Raw genomic sequence first — 27,542 nt, forward strand, 5'->3', positions numbered from 1 at the left:
TCCCCAACAAGCGAATGAGGCATGCCAAGGCACCATGAGGGAGAGGTCACTTAATTTTCGTTCGAAAAGCCAAATCTCCTGTGCTCTCCGTAATTACCAATCAATTTTACATAAATAGCAAAATTAAGCCCCATTATTCTCATTTACCACAAAATTAGAGGAATTAATTAAACATGGAAAAAGTGCCGATGCCTGCCAAGTCACTACTTCCAGAAGATAGAAACAAATTCAGGAATTACGTGCCGGCAGGAAGAAAAATCAGCAGGGCATCCAGAAACAACGTGAAGTGATGCAATTGAAAAGTTTTTGTAAGTAGTACAAATCTGAAAGCACCAATATGTTCTGAGTTCCTCTCCTGAAGCTGGGACAAGGAAAACACATTCTTCCTTCCAGAGACGGAATCCGGCATCTTTACAATGCCAGGTGTGGCTTCTATTTTGATGATTGTTTCAGGAAACTGTGGTTCCTTTTTGGTTTGAGTTTGAACAAACCCAGAAGAGAAGGTAAACTTAAGATGTGCTTTCAAACCTACGTTTGTCAGAGGAAGTCTATCCATGTGACTGTTGCTAATGAGTTCAGCTAAACTCCAGAAATCACATCAGTAAAGCATCCATACTTCTATATGAAAGGTCAAGTCGTGTTTAAGGCCAAATTCCTGAAATAAATGAGAAGCAGAAGGGGACGAGGGGCCAAGGGTGGGTGTTAGCGCTTTCACAGTTTTCCATATTGGGCTCAACAATGCTCAGGTCTGTGAGAAAGCTTAGAAATTAAGAGGCTGAGAATGGTGAAATCGTTTCATAAACTGGAAAAGAAAGATTCAAAAATAAAAGTGTTTGCCAAGGACTGTCTAAGAGTCTTTTGCAATTGCTTCCATTATGAAACAAGGAAATATATACTATTTCTTAAATAAACCCACCAAAATGATACCCCCTTTAACTGTTGGACTGCAGTAGAAAAATCTTCACATCTTCCTTAATGAGATTTTTATTGCTCCTGTAAATTTGTTTTGTGCTGAATTTTTGTCTTGGGAACGCTGAATTATGTTACCTTGAGTCATTCCTGGTAAGCATGCAAGCATCCACCCAGTTTTTGCTGTGAAAATGGCTCCTTCTGGCAAAGTGAAAGCAATTGGAACTCAGTTTAATTAGCTGCCTTCTGTAAATACGCCATTATTCTTCCAGCTCCATGCTGGAGTTATATTTACAAAAGGAACAGATAGCAATAATTATTTTGGCTTGTAGTTAGTCAGTATTAGTTAATGCCTGAGCATAATTGAGAGGAAATTAAGAGAAGTGTAGATTATGGGTACAAAACAGAGGATAAGTGAGTGTCTGTCAGAACAGACATTTTACTCATATTTTCAGGCATGGCCTGGGAACTCAACTGCGCAGAGAAGCAAGCTTCCCACCTGAAACTCTTTTAGCAAGGAGCCCGTGCAATCGACATCATCCACTTGTGAATAAGCACATGGTGGCTTTTCCATTATAGCAGTTCACTCCCAGGCCAACTTTTCTCAGTGACTCAACATGCTTTTGAGCTCCTTGTGTCTCCTTGGACTCAGGGGAACCCAGGGAAGGTAAACTCAGTTTACTCTCAGCCAGAGCCAACAATTAAGGAAGAGAGTCTGCCATTCCCAAAACACTCAACGTATTCCAAGGTCAAATACGAAATGTGAATGAATTACGCGTTTTGGTGGTTTCTACTAGATTATTAAGAGCAGACTAGTTTTTAAAACTTCATCCTTAATATTCGTAACACAGTCATTACTGTAGGTGATTAGGACTCAGAAAGGTCCCACAAGCTCTTCTTGGGGGGTACGGTAGGGAACAAGTCATTGGAGATGCTGGAAGACACCCACCCCCTCCCTGTCAGTTCTGCAGTTTTGGGGGAGGGATGCAAAAATCATAAAGTGGGTTAAAGACACAGGCATTGGGGTCAGACATTTCTGGATAGTTGTTCAATTCCCAGTGCTTGCGGACTATGAGATTATGAGTGAGTTATTCACCATCCCAGTTTTCTCCTCTGAAAGATGGGGATAGCACTAAAACTTAGTTGTTGGAAGGACTGAAAAGTCACATAAAGCACTCAACACTAGGCCAGATGCAAACAAAGTGGCTCACCTAGTTGGGACAACCACAACTTCTGGCACTATGTCTACTCTCCCACCATCTCCTCAGAGCTGTTTAAATCCACTAGTACGCACAGCAGGCTTTTGTTTTGTGTGTGGGGGCAAAGGAAAGTCTGGGCTGGGAAAAACACAAAGGGAGAAAGTAGAAAGTGCTGGGTTTGTCCTCAACTGGCAAAATGGGCTGAGTTTGTGATTGTGCTACCAGAAGAGTGACAGATAGACAAAACTCTTTTGTCTTTTGTCTGTTTATTTATTTGTGTACTTATTGTTTCACATGTGAGGCTTGGCAAAATCGTAGCTCAGAGCAGAATCGCAGTTCCTGAGATAAATGGAGAGACTCTGAGCATGAGCCGGGTGGCCTTGAGGTTCAAGTGACAAAATATGACAGGCTTCTCACTATTGCACGGCACCAGCCGCACCCTGGCACCTGGGACTGAGAGCCTTAGGAGCACACAGGGTCAGCCCCGGCGGAGTTCTCAAGGCAGACCCTGAAGGCTGGCTTTTCCACCCAGTGGTCTGGCACTGGTTGACGTGGAGAGCCGGAATGGGGAAGGCAGATCCAGGAGGGAGAGGCGGACAGGGACAGCAGCTCACAGATCCATCTGTGGGGCAGAGGTGAGGCATCACTTGGGAGAAATCTGGATGGCCAATCTCTAGTTATGGGGACACAAATGATCATAGAACTTGATTATTTACTTTGATCATTTACCCTTGTAGGGGAGGAGGACATTTCCTCTCCCCAAATGGGGGTTCGTCTGGCTGGAGAACGAATTCAATTCACATGAGACAGAATAGCAAGAGAAAATTAAACAAAGCTTTATGAGGAACCATGGCCCGGGGCCTTTCTTCCCGAAGGAAGAAAGGGAACCGAAGAAGTGGGGTGCACAGAGTGGTTATACAGCCCCCAAACGGGGTGTTTCACATATGATTGAAAAGTCCCTTTTACAACAGTCACGAGGCTGCTCTCTCAGCACAGCGCTTGATGGAAACGACAGATAGGTCTGCTGTCTCAGTGAGCGCTGCAGGGTGGCAGGTGTGTTGCCTCGGGCTGGGGGGGGGGGGTCACAGATGAGCGCCGCAATCAGTTCCCAGCCTAAAGAAAGATGCTTAATCTTTAAGGAGATGCCAACGTTGGGAGGGGGAGGGAAGTCAGTTACAGGAGGTTACCAGACTAGCACAATAAAATGCAGATTTTAAGTCCTTGCCTTTGGTATTGATTAAGAGTTTTTGGAGAGTAGGTCATCTCCTTTCTTCTTTCTGGTACAGAGAGGGAGGTACCTTTTACAGATAGAGATTTACCTTATAAATGTAAACGTGTCCTAACAAAGGGCAAGTTCCATTCCTCAGAGCCTCCTTGCCTGTCCCAGTTTATCAAAAGCAATCAAACTCAAATAATCTTGATGCCAAAGAGACATATCTTGGGGTCGCCAATTCCAGGTCCCCACACCCTTTTATGTCATAACTGTAGAATCAGGAGACGTAAGAGTGCTAGGTTGGAATTCATATACTTCGTAGTAAGGTTAGCATTTATAAAAACAGACAGAACTTCCTAGATGAGGAAAAGGGCTCTCCCCAACTCCCACCAAAGTATCTGTGGGGCCGCGCTCTTTGCTCTCATCCTCTTCTACCTTCAGTCCGAATTCCAGCCATCAGGGCTTCCATCCTTGTTTGGTCTTGCGGGAAGAAGAGACTGAGACCTCCTGTGGTGAACCTGCCCAGGGCGCCTGTCTTTTCATGCAGCTCCCTGAGAGCTGCCTCACAGAGCACCAGGTCTCCTGGTCTGGCGGGTCCAGAGGCGAACATGCAACTCGATTTCTTGGTTTGGGTGGTGTGTGTTTGCTTGTTTTACATCTCAGAGGCGAAACTTATCTCTAAATAACTACCCTCTTGGACAGTGCTTTGAAATAATTTCAAACTTACTGAATAATTCAACAGCAATACAGAGAACTCTTATACACTCTTCACCCAGATCCACCAATTGTTAACGCTTCTCCCACACACATATTAGCATATGTTTTTATGAGCCATTTGAGAGCAGGTTGCATACTTCAAGTTCTCGACCCTTTACTACTTCAGTGTGTGTTCCGTAGACTACTAGCGCCATGAAATAGTCTGCCAGAGGGATTCCTTGGCCTTCAAAATGTGGAAAATGCTCCAAGCTATGGCTCCTTTTTAGAATTAAGGGCTTTGAAAGAAAGAACTTTAACCAGGTGCTCCCAGAACTTGCTTGACCAGCGGCGGCAGCTTTTGCATGTTATGTGTATATGTGCTCACAAGTGTGCATGTGGCTCCCAATATCATTCTGGGAAACTTTTCTGGGGAATGTTCTTCTGGGAGCACTGCTTCTCAGGCCTCCCTAAGCTCCAGGACGTGCTCTGTGGCTCCCCCCTCGGCAGGCAACCCCAGAAACTGGACGCCTCTCTGGGCGCAAGACATTGTTACTATGGCAGCACAAAGGAAGGAAGTGGTAGATCTGAGCCTCAGGCATTGAGACTTTGAGCAAAGGGATGGAGCCACTGATGAAGGCTGAGTGCAGGTAACAAGAAGCCAGCGACAGCCTCATTTGCAGAGCAATGTGCTTTGTAACCAGGCGTTAGGCACTATTCATTGAATTATTAAGAGACAGCTGTCTTCTCCAGATAGAAATTTTCACTAGGACTGAAAAGCCCTTCTGACAAAAATCCACCCTGTCTGCCAAAGAAGTGCTCTCAAAACCCAAAGGCTAATAAGTTTGCCAGCACGTGGGAAGCCGAAACACACCCCTAACCAGCCTCCTTTCATCCAAATGGGGCCCCAAAAGCGTGTCTGAAAATGAAGTGCACAAGTGATGGAGGAAAGTGGAGCAGAAGAAAGAGAGAAGAGAGGAGACAAGGGAGAAAAAACACGAGTCCTAAGTTAAGGCCACAGGAAGGTTCCAGTCCCCGTGGGGTGCTGACTCCCAGCTGACTGTGAAACAACTGCTCAGGAAGGGAGGGCAGTGGCCTTTGCTTCTGAAACAGGGAAGAAAGACTCTCAAAAGAGACATAAAATAACTCCGCCAAGGTGAACATCTTACATGCCCGTTTGCTCTGTCAAACCGTCAATCCCTTCAGTAATTCAGAAATACAGGGTTATCCTGGGCTATTGAGTGTGTCCCAAACACCAGTCTGGACTAACCAACAGCAGCTGTATATTTGGTTCAGTACTGCATGGACGTGCACAAAGAGGCAAAATTCACCTCAGAAAACCCCGCAGAGAGTGGAGCATCAGGAAAAAAAGGCTCTTCTAAGTGAAATCTCAGACTAATGAAGAAGCTGCCATGAAACCAAGAAATAAACAGAGGCAAACTCATTCAGGCAATTAAGATCGGAGGGCCATTAACTTAGCAGCTGATATAAGAGCACTCGCTCTGGAGTTCACTGTTCCCTGCTAGCTGTGTGACTTCGGAAGCATTACTAACCCTCTCTGGGCCTCATTTACCTCATCAGTGAAGTGGTGATCCAAAAGAGTTTCCAGCTGGTAATGTTGTTGTAAGGTTTTAAAGATCCTCTTAGAATAAGACATGGCGCAGAGTAAGGGCTGACTTAACAACAGTCATTATTACTGTTGTTATCCTTACTTCAATATGTAATCTGTCCTGTGTTACATTTACCTCTGTCAGCTAATCAGGACATGGGGAAACAGTAGCAGAATTTCTGCCTCAGCCAAAGGGGTAGGTTGCCATGTTTTTATTTGAGAGGATGAATTTTGCTGCGAGTTAACTCTCCTTACCTCCTGTCTGACGATGCTGGTTACTTCCGGGACAGTGGGCATGAGGCAACTGACATATTCTCAAGATATGTCCCTGAGATCACTGTGTGATTCCAGCCTCTTGTTGTTGTTCCATGGATTAAAGAAGATAATGCATGTAAAATGCTTAGCCCACAGCAGCATTTCATAAACAGTAGTCATTATTTCTGTTATTCTCACGATCATTACAGCAACGATAATATTGCCACATAATCTAGGGTTGAATGATCCAGTTTAAAATCTTACAGTCAAATGCAGATGGAAGATTCAGATGCAGCCTACCTATTTTCCAAAGTGGAGGGGGGGGGGCGTAAAATCTATTACGATTTTTTTCTTTCTTTTTGTTTTTTGGTCAGATAATGAATGCACAAGTGTTTTGTAGATTCTAATGTCTGTTTCACCTTGTGTTTGTAAAAAAAAAAAAAAATTTTAAGCCATCCCAACCTGTGGCCTCCAATGTATTTTGCCTCCTACGTTTTATATTCAAAATGTTACGGGTATTTATTATCCCCTGTTCTCAGCTGTGAAAACTCTGCCAGTTGAGAACCTCTAGCAGGAACACAGGAGAAATCGCGCCATCTGCTGGCTGCTTTCAAGAACTGCTTGGAGGAAGCCTCGCAGCTGTCCTGGGTGGTAAAAGCTGGGCTGAGAGTCGTCTGCCCAGAGGGTTGAGATCTAAGGGGCATGGAGGGCTCTGTCATCACTGAATGTCTCTGAACGGTCACAGCTTGAATCCAACTGCAGTGCTGCTGGGCATGCGGCATCTGGCCCTGTACCGTCTCTCAGGAAAACACTTGCCTTTGCAACTCTGGGAGCAGATGACGATTCAGCAGGGGACAGACCTGATGTACTAAGCACACTGCTCCAGGGGGTTTTGTCCCCTTCACGGCCTTGTAGTTCATTGTAGCCTGTTGCTTCCTGTACTTGGCCTTGGTTCAGGCCCCCACGGGCTCCAGATCTCCTCTGCTATTTCCTTTCTTTTCCCCAGGGCCTCGAGCCACCTGTCGGGCTACTTGGCCGTCAAGAGGAGAGGCTCACTGAGCATTGTGAGCAGTGCACGCACCAAGCCAAGTGGAGAAATGCTGACCATCCCAGGGGTCACTGCTAAGGGCCCCACCTCTCCTCTGCAGGGAGCAGCTCAGGCCAAGCCCCCATTTAAGAAAACGATGGCAGTTATACACAGATAGCCTCACACACTGTGGAAGGCTCCCAGCACCCAGCAAGAGGACTCTTTAGGAGACTGTTCTGAGCCGAACACCTGAATGTGTGATGACAAATAAGCTGACCCGCACTGAGCACCTACGGTATATCAGGTACTGTCATATGTGCTTTCAGGTATTAATATGTTTAATCCTCACCACAACTCTGTGAGGAAGATACTATTACTATCCTTATTATACAGGTGAAGAAACTGAGGCACAGAAAGCTTAAACAGCTTGCACAAGGATTCACAGCTAATTAATGGTGAAGCTAGGATTCAAACCCAGGCTGCCTGCCTCCAGAATTCATACGTCTAATCTCTAGGTTTAATATAAATATTTAACATTGAAAGACCAAATAACGAAACCTGTAAGAGAGGTCATGGACATGATGGAGTCTGAGATCACTAGTAGGGGAGTCCCAGATAACTGGCTCCCCCGTGCTGACAACAGACCATGTGAGACCATGGACCAGTGATGGCTGGAGTAAAAGAAGAGGGATCCTGGGAAGCAAGGACAGCCAAACCCAGGGAGAGTTGAGATGAGTCACTGCAGCTAACCAGAAAGCATGAGAGAGAGAGAACAGGAGGAGAACAAAGATGAGGGGACAAGACTTTACATTCTGCACATTCAAAATCTTAAAACTGAAGAAGCTTAGCTCAGCCATGGGCCCAGGTAGCCGAAAGGAGCTGAGCACAGGCCCTGCTGGGGAAACGTGTGAGGGTCCAGCAGCCAGACCAGGCAGCCGGCCTTGGTGTTGACCACTGCCCAACATGGCGGGGCTGGTACACCATCCTATGTGACCTCAGGCGTTGTGGACCGTTCATAGACATCCATCCCCAGCACTGGACAGGCACTGTCACTCCCGGGGTACACTGGAGGCCGGGCACTGAGGATCCTGGGGTGACCAGTACTCCATGCTCCCCACTCTCGTGGAGCTGACATTCTAGCAGGAGGGTAGACAGAATGCAAACAGGTAAATTAAATAAGATGGGTACAAGTCAGAAAATGTGCTCTGAAGAAGATAAACAGGATGCTGTGCTACAGAACAGTGGGGAAGACAAAGAGCTGCTGGCCACAAAGAACTGGGGGTCACCTGACCAAGTGTGTTTCAAAAGACCTCACATGTCCAACGCTGATGGCACCTGCAGGTGAGGATTCACACAAAGGCACAGAGAGAAACCGACAGGACTGAACGGTGATCACATCTGCAACTCTAACCGAGAGCCTGTGCCAGGACCTCGCCACCAAATTGCAGGACTCGTTAGGCTACACGTTCTTTTTCAAAATAAATTCTCCATCCTCATAAATAAATGAATTTGAGCTTCATTGTATTTTATACCGTTATGCATAAATAATATAATTTTAAATATTCCAATATTTGGGCACTTGATTTGGCGTTTCATTTAGTGGGGCAAAGGGCATTTGGCTGGGAGCCACAAAAATAGGCAGGTCCAGCACGTAGTGCTAAGCAAGGGTCCCCAGGCTAGGGCCTGGCTTTGAGGCTGAGATGTACAGGAAGAGAAGGTAACAGCCATGTGAGGCAGAGGGAGGAAGAGCAGTGCCAGCCGTACGACAAAGCTACTGTGCACTAGAGGACAGGCATCTCTCTAGGACTTAGGTTAAGAAGAAACTCAAATAGAGTTAGGACATAGAAGATCCTGGTGAGCTCCGGTAGGAAGGCTCAGAGCTGAGTCCAAGACCAACTGATGCTAACTTAGCCCAAAGTGGGGAGAACAAAGACCTCCTGTACCATGTAACACTACCCTTAGGCTTGATTCCTTGAGACTCACCAGGAGAAATTGTGAAATGAATCACTGAATTATAAAAAGCTGGGTCAACCAGAAGATTGTGCATCTCAGATTCATACTGCTTCTGAAAATAGGCATTAAAACTGCAGCAGCCCAAAAATAAATAAGTTTGAGACCAAATTTCAAATGACAGCCTTCGTGACAGGCCTTGCAGGAAGAGATGGTGGCCACCCAAGGGCTGAACCCTGAGCTCCTGGCGGCTGCAGCCTCCAGCTGTTTCCTCAAGAATTCCCATGGACCTCCCAAGACAGTAAACTTTCTTGCTCAGGCTTGGGCTGAGGATGCTAAACGTTTTGTTTTGTCCATTACAGCTGGACCTTGAGGACAACGGACCCAGAGATTGACTCATGAGAGATGGTCCTGTTTGGGCCAGAGGCAAAGCAACAATCAGCCCATTTGGGGAGGACTCGGGGAAAGATGTCTGTGTGTTGGGAAAATAAACTTAGAGCGAGGATGTCCCTTATTTATCCTCCTCCTCCCCACCACAAAGGAGGCGTTGAAATCTCAGGAACCCAGTGTTCACACTTCTCGCGACTTGAACAAATGTGTCCCTGGTTAAAACCTTGCTCACACACTAGAGGGGATCTCTTCCCCTCCAGATCAGGTTCCCAAGGGAAGAGCTCTGTCAATTTCCCTCCCAGGTGCCTAGCCCGTTGTCTAAACCATTACCCATCCTCACTCAGTATTTGTTAAATGACTGAAGTATCAGATTATCAAAATCTGTATCTACAACCTCAGAATTCCTTGTGGCAGTTATTAAAGGATTGGCTTCTCTTAGCTCAACCAACAGTCAGTAGAAAACAACCATTCATTGAATAATTCATTGTTTTTTTACCACCACATATCCATTGTAGCCCTCCTAGATGTCAGGCATCTTAAAAGGTTTTCCAGATACAGCAGTGAATAGACCAAACGAGACCTTGGCTCTCAGGGGACTGACAGTGGCTAAGACCAGGGGCCAACAAACTTTCTCAAAAGAGCCAGAGAGTAAATATCCAAGGCTTGGAGGCCACGTGCGGTCTCTGTAGCATATTTTCATTTGTCTAATTTTTTTGACAACCCTTAAAACTGTAAAAATTATTCTTATGTCAAGGGTTTTTCAAAAATAAGCAACAGGCTAAATTTAGCCCATTGTCCGTAGTTTTCCAACCCCTGTTAGGACAGACATTAAATAAATACATAAATAAACACCTGGATAATTACCAAGTACCGATATGATGAGCATGTAGGAGAGGGAGATAGAAAAACGAGATGCATTGAGGGATGATTTTGGAGGGATCAGGGAAGGCCTCTTGGAAGAAGGACTGTTTCAGGTGTAATTTGACAAAGGAGGAAGGCAAGACCCAGGCCGCGGATGGAGGAGCGTGAGTGGGAGAGGGAGAGCCTTTAGGAAAGGGGCCGCAGGTAAGGGCTTTGGATAGCAGAGCTGGGTGGGATGGTGAGCACACAGGACTTCGTCAGCCACGTCAGGGAGCTTGGATTTTACGTTAGATCCCATGGAAGGCTTGTCGGGCTCAAAGGAGAGGCGCGCCAGGGTCTGATTCCAGTGGGGAGAACTCCTCTGGCTGCTGCACAGGGTCTGCTTTGGGGAAGTGAGAGGCACTGGGCAGGGCGGCCAGGCAACTGTTTGTAGCCTCCTGTTATGGGTTGAATTGTGTCTCCCCTTCTCCCCCAAAATATGTTGAAGACCTAACCCTCAGTACTTTAGAATGTGACCTTATTTGGAAATAGGGTCATTGCAAATGTCATGCTGGAGTAGGGTGGGCCCCTAATCCGATATGACTGATGCCCTTATAAGAAGATGACCCTGTGAAGCAGACACACAGGGAGAACTCCAGGTGACGACGAAGGCAGAGACTGGAGTCTGGCAGCTGCCAGCCAGGGCTGCCCAGGATTGCCAGTGAACCACCAGAAGCCAGGAAGAGGCAGGGAAGGGTGGCCCTGCAGGTTTTGGTGGGGCCACAGCACTGCCAACACCTTAATTTTCAGACTTCTACCTTCCAGAGCTGCAAGACAATAAATTCCTGTAATTTTAACCCACACAGTCTGTATACTTTGTTACATCAGCCCCAGGAAACCAACGTGCCTTGTAAAGGGTGACAAGGGCTAGGACAATATATAACTGACAAGGGAAAAGATGCATTGATTTGAAAAACATGTTGAAGGGAAAATCAAAAGCATTTTGTGATGGGTTGGAAATTGGAAAGTGAGGGAAAAGGACATGTGGAGGCTGATGATACACACTGAGCTAGTGACATGGGCCTGCCAGGGGTGGAAGGGGGTCTGATTAGAGAGAATGAAGGCAAGAAGCATATATGCTTTTAAAATACATCACATCATTTGTCTTGTGAAAAGAGGGTGTATTACTCAGAATAAAACCAATAGAGTAGCCAAGTAGCCAAAAGAAAAGGAAGGGAGGAAAAGGTGAGAGCCTGCAAGGTCCAGTTTGAAAATCCACGTGGAGAGAGGAAGCAAGATGGTGTTGGGGGAAAACTAAAGCAGCAGCAGGGGTGCGTGTGGGGGTGGGTGCGTGTGGGGTTGGGGGTGTGTGGGGGTGGGTGCCTGTAGGGGTGGGGGTGTGTGGGGGTGGGTGCATGTAGGGGTGGGCAGGGACCTACCAAGGTTTGGTTTGGGCTGTAAGGTAGAGAGGCAGGAAGACGATGGGGAATCTGCCTCACTTCAAAGCGTCTCCGTGAGTTCTAACCAAAAGAAAAGAAAGGCTTAGGACAGACAGCTGGAGAGATATCTGCAGGAGGCAGGAAGTCGTGGCTTAAAAGAACAGCTTCCTAAAGCGGGCCTTGTCAGCACCAGTTTCGCTCAGTGGGCCCAGGTCTGTCGGATACGGAGGGGCGGCCTTTCAGAGCTCTGTGTTAGCTCTGGGCACCTCCTGCAGAGGAATCTCATCACAGAAGAAATAAAAAGGTCGAATGTTATTTTAATTGAATTTGTTTTCAATTTATTTTCAGCTGTCTAGGGAAAACCTTTTATACTCACATCACTTGATTCCTTTTTACTTCGTGTCCATTATCCTCATAATGAGCTTTTAACGCATTAACACGGTCCTGTTTGCTGAATGGTGATTCACATTGGGCAAATCAATAAAAGCAAAAGCATAAAAGTACACCAAACTAAGACACTGAACCAGAATATAAATGGAAAACTTGGGCTCGCTTCCTTAAAAGCAGAGACTGCATTCTGATGTTCTGTTCCACATATCAGGCTGTGTGTCATGGAAATTCATGTTTCCCAAATTTCAATTCCCAAGTGTTCACGGAGCCATCAGAGTAAAACTTCGGAGCCAACAGGAAGTTCCTCTGCCTGCCATTGGCATTTGACCTCTGCCTTCCCATCTGCATCCCTTTCCAGCAGGGAGCTATGGTGGAAACAATAGCTTTTTCTAAATATATTTATGGGGAAAAGGGAAAAATCAAAATGCAAACTTCCATGGATAGTTTTTTAAGGTTCAAAGGAAGCTAAAAAGAGTGAGAACTTTTGCCAGCTATACTTACAGTTCATGCATCTAACATCTGCATAGGTGACACCCATTGTCTATTGTGTAGTGCCACCTCGGGCTTACAGAAAATAAAACAGCTTTTCAAACTGTAACATAGGAAGTCCTTTTGAGGGCTTAGCATGTTTCTCAATTCCAGTGCAAAGGAAGATTTGCTCTGGCACCCACTCCACAATAGTGGCAAAGAGGAAAACTCCTTGGGATACAAGATTTAATCAATCTTCACCTTGCCTCATGCCTACCTCTGCTGGGACCTTAACCTAAGCCAAGGGAGAAGGTCAAAAGGATCTGGTGTGAGAGTTCTCCAATTATGTTCCAAGGAACACCAGTTCTCTGAAATTTAACCAAACATTCCAAGAAAAATGCATTCCTTGGCTAAGGAACTTTGGGGATCCCTGCACACTCAGTTTCTCTCTGTGATACCCCAAAGCGCATTGGCGTCATAGGCTGAGAAGTTCTGCAGCACACTTTTGTGTAACTTGATGTTTCCCATACTTGTTTGACTAAGAAAACTTAACAAAAAATGTTTAATATTTTAATTAAAACGCCAATTCACACTGTGGAACACAAGGAAAGTACTTAAGCTAAGAATCATTTTAGGAAAACTCACCATATTACAACCTGAACTGGGTTTTCACAGTTTGACAAATATTTTCACATTCCATGAAACACTTACCACTTTCCTAAATAAACTGTGTCACCATTGCTTCTTTCTATCTCCCCCACAGAGCGTGAGTTTCTTTAGGGCAAATTTGGGGCCTTATACTTTCTATAATGTGGGTATTTGGTAACTGGGTATGGAAGAAGGGAAGGTTTTCAAGACTCATTTCATTGCAAACAACAAAAACCTACATCAAACTAGCTTAAGAAAACGGATGTTCATTGACAAGTCCAGGAAGTTCACAACTCTGGACATGCTGAAGAGTCAGGTCTCAGGAAGGCAAGAATCAAGGAAGTTGGGAGTGAGGGGGCTTCAGGGACTCAAAGATCATCCAGACCCTGGCTCTCTCCTTTTCTGGCTGCCTCTTCCTTTTGTTCTGCATGTTGGCTTTATTCTCCACAATGGCCAATCCTCATAGCTTTACAACCAGAGAAGTAAGGTGACCACCCCCTTAAAAAAAGTCCCAGGGAAGAATTCTGATTGGCTTGACTCGTGGCCAAATCCTACTGTGATTGGTCCACCTGGGTCTTGTGCCCACTTCTGGGTCTGGGTCCTGTGATTAGCCCCCCTTCTCAGAACCAAACAGTTGGTTCTAATTATTGACATGGCTCCCTAAAGAGCTGTGTTCTAAAGAAGGGGAAGGTGTGCAGGGCTGACATGTCCACCACAAATGGAAAGCAAGGACTGCTGGTTCTGGGACAAGAACCACATCCAATCTGCCCTTCCCTCCTGCACTTTGAAATTGGCCAAAGTGCAGATGTGCTGCTGTGGCCAGAGCATCCTGCTTAGCTCAGATGCTGCCCCTGCTTTCTGCACATAACCTGGACCTGCTTCCCCTGGAGGAAAGCACACAGGGCTAATTGCTTTAGCAGGTCCATTACCTGGTTGGTGATTCTGCACCTAATCTGTTCATTATGCTGCTTATGTCTTTTTATAAGTGGAAAGAAATTGTGTTATCACAGGAGAAATGAGCTCTCTTGTTTCTGGAGAAATCCTTTCATGCCTGGACAAAGGGTTTTTACGTTTATCAGCCTCCCCTTTGTGATACTTCATCCTAAGTGATGTATTAATCATGTTTTGATTATACACACCAATTCAAGATGTTTTAAAGGTTGAATTAATTTAATTAAATCTTTGGTAGGACTTCATATTTATTTAGACTTTCTGGCTAATAATTATGGAGCACCACCTAACCAGTGTGTTGACTTTTAGTAAATTGCAAATAAGTGTCATGGAAGAGGACATTTCTGTCATTGTGCTGCTTATAAAGTCTTCTTTAGCTACCTGTATATCTCCCTGCACAGTTATATAATACATAGATGCATGTTTTCATCCATCCATCCGTCAGTCAGCCTGTGTGTCCACCTACACATCTACCTACTGACAAACTCTTTTTATCTGGTAGCCTTGCCCAAGTGGATTCCCATAATTAATACATGTGAAGGCCTGTGATCATTCAGAGTTAGGAGATGGCAACCACACCTCATGGTTCTCCTACTTGAGGAATGTGGTAGATCTGGGCTCAGTGTTCCCAAACTGCCTTACCTCGTGGACTGGCCACGTTGATGCAATTCAGATGTGCATCAATGTCACCTGGAATCATCCCATGAGAGTCACTGTAATGAAGACCATTACCCAATCCAAGTTTCTCTAACTGGAAAATCAACCACAGCCACTCGGACACACTCTTCAACCACAAGGTCTGCAGGATGCTTCGGCACCCCCAGCTATCCTCACCGATTCTACTGATTTTTATTTCTTAACATCTCTTCCAGTTCAGTTTCCTGAATCAGGTTGTGTTTGCAGCATGGAACAGGGAGGGAAAGTTTGGACTCCCTGGTGAACAATCTCTTGAGGAAGTATTTTAAAAATAAAACAGTGTTCTCAGGCACACAAATCCCCCCACTGAATCCGCCTGGAACCAGAGAATGAAGCATGCTATTCATCGCCAGCTCCCTCCTCAGCCCGCACTCCCAGCCAGGCTGTCCCAGCACCAATGGTTGCTTTTTTTTGTTTGTTTTTAAATATTTATTCCTCGATGAAAAAGCTGTGATTTTTCTACACACTCAGAACAAACTATGACTCACATTTTACAATATATGTAGCTCACACCATGTAGCTTCTGAAAGTTCTAGTTCCTTCCAACAGCTTTATCCTTCCCCCACATGAAATATAAACACTTGGTATCCAAAAGAGTCTATTTTCAAGGTAAGGTCTTTCATTCCAGTGTCTGGGCATTATTTTCCTTTGGCTTCGGGATGAAAAACCAACATTCAGTAGCGAATGTTCAAGGGACAACCACTATGAGCCAGACACTGCTTTGCAAAGTGTTGAGAACCCGGTAGTGAGTACGGTCTCCGATGGACCAGTCACGTGTCCGATGGGAACAGTACAGGGTCCTGAAGAGCAGGGATGAGGGCCGTACGGGACCCTGTGAACCAGAGAACTCATACCCAACTCACACTCTGGTGATCGGGGAAGGGAGGGGACTCCACGCTGAGATTCGAAGAGTGAGGAGGAACTACTCAAGTAAATGGGGAGTGGGCAGAAGGGAGAGGCATGAGGACGACTGGCGGCTGAGAAGTGCAGGTGGGGTGTCCAAACAGAAAGAGAGCCTGGTAAATTAAAACAAACCCAAAAGAGAGAAATTGGACAAGAGTGAAGGAGAGGGTTCTAGTAGGAACACGATGAGAGAGAAATGGGGCCATTGCCGGAGGGACATTGCAGGCCCTATTAAATGTGATCTTGCAGCAACCCTCCTAAAAACCTCCCCGGGTCAGGGGTTCTCTCCCTCTGGCTGCTTGTGGAGAATGGATTGAAGGGAGAAGGCCAAGACCAGGGGCAAAGCAGTCAGCCCAGCAGCTGGGGCAGCAGTGAGTGGCCTGTACAGGGCACGGGCACTGGGGACGGGGAAATGTGAGGCTTAGGAAGTGGAAATGCAGCACTTAGTGACTGGTTGGAAGGAGGAGGAGGAAGAGGAGGCAAGGATGACTCCCTAGGTTCCTTGAGTGAGGAGATGTCATTCACAGAGATGGTGACACATAAATAGGCAACCTGGTGGAAGATCGTGTACCTGGGAAAGGTGAGTCTGCATACATGCATGAGTGTATGTAGTCTACCCACCATGCCGAGTCAGACAGGATGGACCAACTCATTCTATGGTGACAGCCTGAACAACCCCAATAACAGAGGTGGCTCACACTGCCTGTCCATCACCAGCTGGCTGTGGCTCTGCCCCACATCACCTTCACTCTGGGATCCAGTGTGACAGGGTATCCTCTGTATGGAACATTGCCCATCTCAGGACAAAAAAAGACATGGGAAACCTTGAGCTGGCTCTTAAGAGACACACTTCACTTTTACTCACATTGCGTTGGCCAAAACAAGTCACATGGATTACAAGAGTTAAATGGGGCAGAGATGTATAAATCTTTCACTGAGAGGGTCACTGGAAGGTATGATGGGATAGTTATATAATGCATGACACCTGGGAGAAATGGGTGGAAATCCATTCCTAACACCAATGAGAAAAAAACAACCAGCTTCTCCCATTCCAGTTGGTGAAGCTTGCATATGGGGCAGCACGTTGGGATGCTGGCTTAAAAGGGGCAAATGGAAGTGTGAAAAGGGTACAAAATGCCTGGGTTCTAGTCCTATGTATGACCTTGTGCATGTCTGTTGCCCCTCTGGATATGAGCTTCCTCATCTTCCAAATGAAGGTCTTAGATAGAGAGGCTCTTTAAAAGTTCCTCAAGTTCCAAGATTCAATGGCTCTAACCTCTACTCAGCTTCCATGGTCTGACCATCTGATTCCAAGGCCTTTTACCTTTGCAGCTTCAAAGATACGGATCTCTCTCAATGCCACGTGGTCACATTGCAGGAGCTCAAATTCAAAAGGGAGCCCCAGGCCTCTGTGATTCTTGGAATGTGCATTCTGCTCCTAATTCATCACTACCCTGAGACAGGTTGCCTTCTCTACCTGGTCCTGCCTGCTGCTTCGTATTAGGAATGATGCTTGACCTACTTCTTAACCCTTCCCCACAGGATGGACTTATGGTACCTTTGGCTATGACTTGTCACTTCGAGCAATCACGAGGAGGTCAGAAGGTAGGCTCCTGGACCCTCCCCATCCAATCACAAGTTATCATGCTTCACTCAATCCACCTTCATCTTGGCTGATTTAAAGGCCATGACTGTCATCATCCCCTCTTCTGGTTTAATTTCTGTCTCTTGAGATTCATCTAGTGAACAATGATGCACTCCAATTTTCAAGTGCCTAGGGCTGTAAATTCTTTCAAGATATAATCAGCTGAAAATAAGGATTTTTGTATCCAAGGCCAATGCCTACATGACTACATACATATTACCAAGACTGTGTAATTAAAAATGAAGATTTCACACACACACACCAAGCATCATCTTGATGAAGAAAATTTGTGATGAAAAATTCAAGGAGCCATTGAATAGAAAGACAATGACAGAGGAAATAAGGATGGCAGAGAGGAGGAGAAGAGGCGACTGGAAAGCCTCACCCAAAGAACTGTCCTGACTAAGTCAATTATTGAAAGCCCACTCTGCAGAATGCAAGTCTGGTTAATCCATTTCATTAAGGAAATAGCATTGTATTGGATTCCCTGGGCCTATGTTTATGGCCCGAATAAATGTAAAAGTACTTCCAACAGCAGCCACTCATGAAGTCTATTCCAAAGCCTCCCTCTGATGAAAGGTATTGTGCAGTGTTTCACTCCCAAACATTGGTAAAAAGGCTGCAGGGGGGCTGGCCCTGTGGCCGAGTGGTTAAGTTCACGAGCTCCGCTGCAGGCAGCCCACTGTTTCATTGGTTTGAATCCTGGTTGCGGACATGGCACTGCTCATCAAGCCATGCTGAGGCAGCGTCCCACATGCCACAACTGGAAGGACCCACGATGAAGAATATACAACTATGTACTGGGGGGCTTTGGGGAGAAAAAGGAAAAAAATAAAATCTTTAAAAAAAAAAAAAAAAGGCTGCAGAACCCAGCCTTGGGCCCTCACGATGGGCAGATTCCAAGATGGCCGCCCATGGCATTGCCTGCTGGTAGTCGTGCACTTCTAAAATCCCCTCCCACTGAGTTCTGGGAAGGACTTGCTTCCAATCAATAGAATATGGCGAGGGTGATGGGGTGTCACTTCCATGATTACGTTACTTAAGACTATAGCTCCCATATTGCAAGTAGACTCTCCTTGCTTGCACTGATGAAGTACACTGCCATGTTGTGATTTGCTCCACAGAGAGAATCACATGTCAAGGAACTGAAGGAAGCCTCTGGCTGACAGTCAGCAAGGAACTGAGGACCCTCACTCAAACAGAGGGCATGAATTATGCCAACAACCTGAGTGAGCTTGAAAGTGGATCCTCCCCCAGGTGAGCTTTCAGATGCGACCTCAGCCCTGGCTGATACCTTGATCAGAGAATTGTGAAAGACCTTGAAGCCCCAGCTAAGCTACGCCAGATTTCTGATCTATAGAAACTGAGGGATAATAAACGTGTATTGTTTTGAGTTGGTGGTAATTTGTTATGCAGCAATAGAAAGCTAATACACGTCCCATACTGCGCTTTGGAAAACCCGAAGGGGTGCTGGTAAAAGCAAAATTTTCTTGCATTCACCTAGCAGCTGCATTCCTGAAAAAAACAGTATCTGTTAAAACCTTGGGGAAAATATTTTATATGTGAATTGGAGTCAAGTTCAAGGCTTGGTTAGGTATAATGCATTTTGTACTTGCATGAAATTCTGAGTGACACATAGAAGTGTTGTAGGAACTGGGACTTTCCAGTGCATGGGACTGTCCAGGGCATTCAGGACATTTAGCATTCTTGACCCCCACGTACTAAATGCAAGTCGCTGTACCTTCAGCCACTGCGACAACCAATATTAGCCCCTCAAGTTTCCCACATGGCCTCTTGGGAGCAGTACCAACCCCACTGCATAACTCTAAAGGAGTCCGTCATCAAGGAAAAGAACAAAGTCCTTCTCCCCAGAAGGGTTTAAGTGAAGGCAAATAGAATGACACAGGCAGGATGCAGGCTCAGGTGTGGAGATGCAAGCAAGGACTGCAGACACACAGTCATGGTCCAGAGTTCTGAAGCCCAGTACCATAGGCTCTGCAATCAGACAGACCTGTGCTCCACCCTGTCGTTATCTCTCACTCATGGTGGGGAAGCACGTGAGGGTCACCTAAGGATCACCAAGCTTCAGATTCCTCATGTGAGTAAGAGGGTTTCCACACTTACATGGCAGGGTTGTTGGAGACAGTTGTGCTGCACAACCAGGCACAGCACCTTGCAGGAAGTACGTGCTTCCATACATCACCATACCTTCACTCCTGTGGATCAAGGTCCTGTCTGAGGAGCCCAGGAATCTCATGCTTCTTCCAAACAGGCCCCCATGGCTCAGCCTCAGTGCTGGCCTGAATGGAGAAGGCAAACCAAACCTGCCCTGAAATCTGACTTATCTGTGTCATTCCAAGGTTCAGATGTCCCCTTGTCCACTGTTTGGTCTTTCTATGATGGGACTAGAACTGATATCTTCTTTCTCCTTTCTTCTTGGGAGGAAAGATAGACTAGTGGTTAGAGTACAAGCAATAACATCTAACTCTTAGGTTGAAATCCCAGCTCCCTTGCCTAAGAGGTCTTACCTGAGCAAATCTCTTAACTCCTCTGAGCTTCAGTTTCCTCTTCTGCAAAATGGGGATGAGAATAGCATTTATCTCATAGGATTGTTCTGGGAATAAAAAAGATACTCCGTGAAAATGCTTAGCACGAGATCTCTATATCTGTTTCATAGTAAGAACTCAATAAACCATGGCTGGTGCTACCATCAATACTATCATTACATCTTCCGTGCTGCCGCCACCAAGAACTCAGCTTACGGCTGTTACAAGCCTGTAGTGGAGAGGCTAGAGAGCATTGTGATTAAAAGGGTCAGCTCTGAAGTCAGTTCCTGGTTTTTCCACTTTTTAGCTCTGTGCTCTTGAGGCAACTGTAACTGCCTGGTGCCAATTTCCTCCCCCCTCAACTCTGCTCTCTCCATCTGGCATTTTCCGGACATTATAGTAGTTGGGAAATGTTGCTTTGAAAGGTACCAAGTAGCTGCTTTCACTATTTGTTAAAATAATTAAGGCTTTATTACTAAGAAAACTGTGAGCAAATGAAGAAAAACCCTCTGTAAATATTGCTAGTAATCATAAAAATGTAAAGTGGCTCCAATATGCAGTGGCATCTAGAATGTGAGGACAGAGAGACCTCTTCTCCTTCAAAGTGGATTGGATCTCAGAGTACCCAGCACCCTGTCATCAAGGGGAGGCTGGATGTTCGTCCTCACCTGGACCTCATGGACCTCACGGACCATAGACACGCTCCTTACTTGACTCATGAAGCAGGATTCAAGCAATTCCAGGAAATTAACACGCAGCTTTCTGTTTGGAGTACATACATCAATAATTAAGTTTGGGTAGGAATTTCTATTTTTCTGTAACATTTGCTGAAAATTAACATGGTTTCCCACTTGCAACATATACCTCTCCCCAGGAGTTGGCTTCCTAGGGAAAATAGCTAATATTTTTCAGGATCTATTGAAAGCAAGAACTAGGCTTGTGTAAAATGTGCATGCTTCTGCATTCCCATTTCCCTTTGCACAAAAAGCACAGCATCAATTGAATGAAATAATAGCTATTCAATTGGTCATTCCCTTATGACTGTAAGCCATTTGGAGCTCAGTCATGCTTACAAAAGCCGATATTGACTATGTGTAGAAATATCTGGAATGAGATGCTTTGCCACTGACATCTTTCATTCATAATTACTGCAAAGTCTGCCTTCCCAAGACTAGTCAATGGCCGGTCAATATTCCCATTATAAGCTGGAGAAGGGTGAATGGCTGGGGCAGAAACACAAAGCAGACATATATTCAATGGGGCCCATGGGCCCAGACATCAGAGTTGGCCAGAAAGGGCCTCAGGACTCGCTGAGCTCAGAGGGATGGACATGGACAGGGTGATGCTTCTCTGCAGTCTATGCTCCGTGGGTTTGAAAATGAAGTCTCGACACAATGTATGTGAACACCCTATGCAAAGTGTAAACTTCTATACAGGAGGGAATCTGAAGAGATATGGTGCAGCTACTGTTTCATCTGGTGGCACTGTCTAGCTTGTCAGAGGAGAAAACATTTTAAACGGCCGTGGATAACATGGTTACACCCAGTCAGTAAACAATTCAAATTAGAAAGTATGAGCAAGCACTGCTCACCCCAGAGAAGACATCCTAGGTTTGGCATTGGCACTGAAACCCTGCTATGTAATGAAGAAGAGTTGATGATAGTGGATTATCATGAAATGGCTTATGAATGTTAAAGGATCATTTGGCTTTTGACGAGTTGCTGGTGTAGAATTTGCTCACACTGTAATCCAATTTGGCAATTTCTTCTTTGTCAGCATGAGGCCATTCTGAGCTTTAATTCTGAATTTTCCCACAAACCCTATAAGTCAGCTGATATTAGGTGTGTACCTGGCAGATGCTACTGAGGGGAATTTTCTTTGAAGTCACCATTTTAAAGACTCATTCACTGCAAGTAACTCAAGGACACCCGAGTTTTTGTTTTTATGGGTATCCCTTACTCCCAGTGTTTCACAGAAAATCCTTTTGAACCCTGTTATTCTTGGCCATGATGAATGTCACTACCTGAATGTAATTTAGGTAATTTCCCTTCGCTCTAGTGTACTCGCACAGAAATGAGTATCAATTTACTGCCAAATGAGTGTCCTAACCCTTAATTAGCCCCAAGCCTGTTTTGAAACAGCTGATATTGAAAGCTCAGCAAACTTTTATCCAAAATAAAGCCAGCATTGCACACGTGTACACACTCATGCACACAGATGTGTACACACACACCTTCATCTCTCCATCCAATACATTTTGGAAATATATTACATGGATATTTGCTTTAAATACCTTAGCATTAAACTTAAATCATAGCATAACAGTGCAGCTTATCTAAGAGGCCAACAGACTTGGAGATGAGCAGCTGGCTGAACAGATCCTCAGAAAAGCCCCACAGAGCTGTTCAGGTTCTGGGGCCCTTGAGGGAGCTCCAAGTGAAACTGTATTTCTCTAATGATGGAGTCAATGGAGTGTTCTATAAAATGTATATTCTCTCATGTAATCCTAATGATGACCTCTAAAGATGGTCTCTATTAATTCCTTTTATTGCTGAAGAATCTAGGGTTCAGAGAAGTTCATTCATTAACCATCCATCCATTCATTCATTCATCCAGCAAATATACCGGTGTCTACTATAGGAAAGCTCTCTCCTAGGGTATGGGGATACAGGAGTGACAAAACTGACAAAGCTACTGTCCTCATAGGAGTTTATGTTCTAGAGAGATTAAGTAACTTGTCCAAAGTTATATACTCAAGTAGAGACATGGCCAGAATTCCAAGCCATGACTGCTTGATCTGAGCCTTGTTCTTAACCAATATATCTTGCTGGCCACTATGACAGGAGAATATTTAGGAGGAGCTAAAAATTCTTGCCTAGCATTTAATGTTTGCTTTCTCCTAAAGGGATGCCGGGTTTTGCCATGCCACAGTCCAGCTCCTCTATTAAACTAGGCCATTCCGTGTGTCTTCTCGTGCTTTCTCATTACTAAGGCCTTAGACATTGGAGAGGCAGGCAGCACGTAATTCTTAATGCCAAACTCTGGCAGACACTGCTGCTTGCCTATTCTAAATCTATTCTTACCTTACTACCAGACCCACAACTTTGCTTGGGGCAGCAAAGTTTCCTAAGTAAAAAGAACAGTTTCCCAGGCTCCCTTGTACCAGGACTGCTCATGTGACTGAATTTCAGCCAATGAGTTATAAGAGGAAATCCACTGGGTACAGATTCTAGAAAAGTTCTGTTTTCCTGATGAAGAAGGGACAGATTTAGCTGGATGGCCCTCATCTCCTGCCCTTGGCCCTTTATTTTCTTTCTACTGGAGCATGGACATGATTTCTGAAGGGCAGGAGAATCTTGCAACTGTGAAAATTAGAGTCATGTGCTAAGGGCAGCAGAACAGGAAGATGGAAGGAGCTTGGGTGCTTGAGGATGTACTCCATCAGCCATAAAAGCCCTGGGGTGTCTCTCTTTGTACAGGAGAAGATTACACCGCTGTTTGGTTAAGCCGTTGAGGTTGAATGTTTGTACATGCAACTAATAACAATACCGTCATTGCAGAAACCCAAACATACTGTGAGAAATTCAATGTTGAGTAATCACCATCTCCACTTCACCATCACCATTTCCTGAGAAATTTACACTATGTAAGGCACTATACTCAGTTTTATTACATTGTATCTTTTATTCTTCATAGGAAACCTATGAAAGAGGTGCTGTTACCTCATTTTATAGATGAGGAAACTGAGGCTCAGCAGGGTTAGGCAACTTGTCCAAGGTCCCTGAGCTAGAACACAGTGGAGCTCGTATTCAAACCTGGCTCCAAAGCCTAACCCTTAAGCACCTGATTTGCTCATGTGTCTACCTTTATGAAACCACATAAAGTAACCATTGCTTGTATTTGAAAAGTACTGTTGTATTGATGTTTAGTACAATAATGGTCCCGAGAGCAAAAATTAAGATGGATCTGCATCCCTAATATCTTCAGAATTACTGTTTCAATAAACCATCCTTCCTGAAATTATTCAAACGTAAGAATTTCCAATTCCTTTCCTTTCTGTTTGTAACCTCAAACAGAATGACAAAGTGTGAAAAACATACCTCCAAGCTCTGTGTACATCCAGAATAAAAATAAAACCTGTTCACCCATCGTCCTGGGATCTAAGAGAGACATTTGGAGTTCCTAACAGCCTAGTCATGGAGCTCCTTCTCCCCTGAACTTATTTTGACCATATCAGGAAGAAGACTGGAGCTGGGAAACATCACAAAGCATGAGGTTTTTAGATGAGCAGGTTCAGGGAAGGACATCAGCGTGGCTGTCAGGAGAGGAAGAATCAGAGTGGAGACCATTGGCTTATTCCTCACGCCTCTGCCCATCTTTCTCTCTGCCTAGATGTCCTTTTTCACAGCACAAACATGTCCCCCAGATTCCCACATGCTCAGAGTCTAGTTTTTATTTCTCCTTCTCAGGCTGATCCTCCATTATCGTCTAGAAAAAATTTTTCTGTGAAGCCATTTGACATTTAATCAGAGAGGATTTGATTATTTTTTCACCTTGTTTAAGACTAAATCCATGTTTTACACACCCACACCTCCTTAGCTATGCTCCACTCACTCTGCATGTTATGCCTGGTTCAGCTTTCAGGTCTTTCACTAATATTTGGACTACCTTTCTGAAAACACAAAAAGTTTGGCACAAAGTCCTCTTCTTTTTGGTTTTGCTCACCAGGAGATGTGCTCAGAGGGCCAGATTTAAATGATTAGCTGCCCAAAGAACTGGAAGGATTGTGGTACTCACTTCCCCATCCACTTCCCTCCTCACATCTAATTCCAAATTAAATCAATACCAGAGCATAAAGTAAGCATAAGTCCAACTCCGGTCTTTCTGATTATGATGACTCTCATTATTTTATTTGAAATATCACATTTAAATACGTGTATATATACATATACACATATGTATATATGCACACACACATATATATTATATGTGCATATCTCTGTCTATGTTCTGCTGGCATACTAAGCCCAAGCTCAAGCTGTCAATCTGGCAGTTGAACAACCCAGCACTGGGTACTCAAATCCTTATGCTGGGACATTTTACTTCATACATAAGGGAAAAGTTGATTTTCAAGTTCCTGGGTCCTGAACAGAAAACAACATGAAAATTGGAGGGAAAAAGACTTTCTCAGAGAGAATATACTGTTCAATAATATAAAGGGAATCAGAATTGGCTGCCTGCAACATTGTTACACCCAATCAGGAAACAGCATTACTGTAGGTCTGTATGTGACAGCAATATTTCACTTTCAATTTACATGTTGGTTTAATGCTTCTTTGAAAAGCCTGTCTATATTTTCCATCCATATTATTAGATTATGGGTCTATATAATTATCTTTCCCAATCCATACTCAATTAGGTACTTAAATATACGAGTTTTAATTGATTGATGATGTTCATGAAGAAATGAAGTTCATGCCTTTCATTTTCTGATTCCAAATATTAAGACCAAACTTGAACTTGAACAATTTAAATCATGTCACCCATAATCAAGATGAATAATACTTTCTCATTGGCCTTTTTTGTTGTTCTTGTAAATTAGAAAATTATAGAAAAGTACAAAGAAAGGAGTGACATTCACCCATTTTTCTATGACTCAATTTACCATTATTAATTTGATACATCCCTTTTTTGTATACACATTGTTAAAGTAATTATGAAAGTTAGATCTGAAGCTGTGTCCCTTTAAAAGAAATATCAGAACGTTACAGATAAAGCTAATGGCTCTTTTTCTACCATTCCCCAGTCCTATCTCTACCCATCTCCTTTCAATTTCTTTCTCTCCCTCTCTCCAAAAGTACCACCTATACTAATTTTTGTATGTAGTCTTATGGTCCTTTTAAAAAATGCTTTTACATTTATCTATGCCCATAGGAAATATACAGTATTGATTTTTGGGTTTTTCAAGTTCAGATTTCACTCAGGCAGAGCATTAGTCTTCAAAGAACTCTTCAGGAAAGCCATGTGATCATTTAATAGACACAGGAGAAACATCTGATACAATTCAATAACGATTATTTGATTAAATAAAAAAACTTTTACCAAACCAGGAAGAAAAGTAACCTTCTTTAATCTGAAAAGAGAATAACAAAAGTCCTAGAGTGAAAAGTATATTTAATAGTAAAACATTAGAATATCTTTGAAAGCAAGGAAAAAGCAGCTGTCACCATGTCTGTTCAATAGATTCAGGCCTGTATAGTAAGACACGAAAAGTAAGTCAAAGGCATAAGAGTTGGGAAGGAAAAAATAAATTTACCATAATTCTCATACCATATGATTTTGTCTTCATGAAAATCCAAGAGAATCTATTGACACTGTTAGAATAAAATAGCCTGGAAAATTTTCTGGACATAAGTTGAGGGTATAAGAATTTTTATGTTCTTTTGCACTAGCAGCAATTAATTAAAAATCCTATTTTAAAAATGCCATTTTTAATGACAATCTAAACTATAACATATCTAGAAAAAAATCAACTGAAAGAGTGTAATAATTTTATGGAGGAAATTATAAAACATATAAGTTTTTATATAAAAGCTAAAGAATATGTAAAAGATGACCTAAACAATAGGAGACATATACTATGTTAATGAATGGGAAGATACAATTATAAAAGTGACCATTTTGCTCACATTAATCTATAAATTCAGCAAAACATGAATTAAAATCTTAACAGGTTTTTTGTGGAACTTCACAAAATTATCTTAAAATTCTTACAAAGCATCAAAAAGTCTGAAATACTCTATCCAAATTTGAAATAAAACAAGGTAAAAAGACTACTCTTGCTAGAAATCAGGTCTTCCTTTAAAGCTATATCAATTAAGACAGTGTGTTTTGTTCATGGATATAAACTAGACCCATGACACAGAACAGATACCCCAGAAACAGATTCACACCAGAAGGAACCAACACGTACATGGAAACTCTATGTCTGACAAAGGTAGGAATAAAAAAAAAATTAGTAGAGTATTAAAAACTGGCCTGCAACAACTGGCTATTTTTATGGAAGAAAATTTTAAGATACCTTTATCACATCATAAACAAAATAAGCCTCGAGTGCATTAAAGACTTAAATGTGAAAACTGAAACTAGAATTATAAAAGAGCAACAGTGGAATACGACTCAGGATAGGAAGGATTTCCTTGAATGACACACAGTGCTAACCTTAAAGGTAAAGACTGACAATTTGTATATTAGATTTTAAAACTTTTGTATCACAAAAGATGCTACAAACAAAGTGGAAAACTGGCCACAGACCATGAGTAACATTAGCAATACGTATAACTGACAAAGGTAAATATCCAGAATACATAAACAATCCCTAAAAATAAATTAGAAATGGATCCCAATAGGAAAAATATGGACAGAAACAAACAGAAAACATTCACAGGAAAGAAAACAAAACGACCAATAAACATGCGAAAAAATGTTCAGAGACATGCAAATTAAAACATCACCATCCTATTTAGCTTCTCAGCTATTCTATCATCTGTCCAAACAATTACCTGTATTAAAATTTCTCTCTTGAAACACCTGGATTGTTCCTGGCTGGACTCTTGCCTGAAACACCATTTCACACTCATTACATTGACACCAATTTAAATGTCTGACAATACTATGTGCTGATGAAGATACAGAGCAATATGAACTTCCATACACAGCTAGCGGGAGAGTAAACTAATAAGACCATTTTGGAAAGCAGGTGGCAATCTTT

Source organism: Equus quagga, chromosome 1 (assembly GCF_021613505.1).
Source record: "Equus quagga isolate Etosha38 chromosome 1, UCLA_HA_Equagga_1.0, whole genome shotgun sequence".
In the NCBI taxonomy this organism is placed as follows: domain Eukaryota; kingdom Metazoa; phylum Chordata; class Mammalia; order Perissodactyla; family Equidae; genus Equus; species Equus quagga.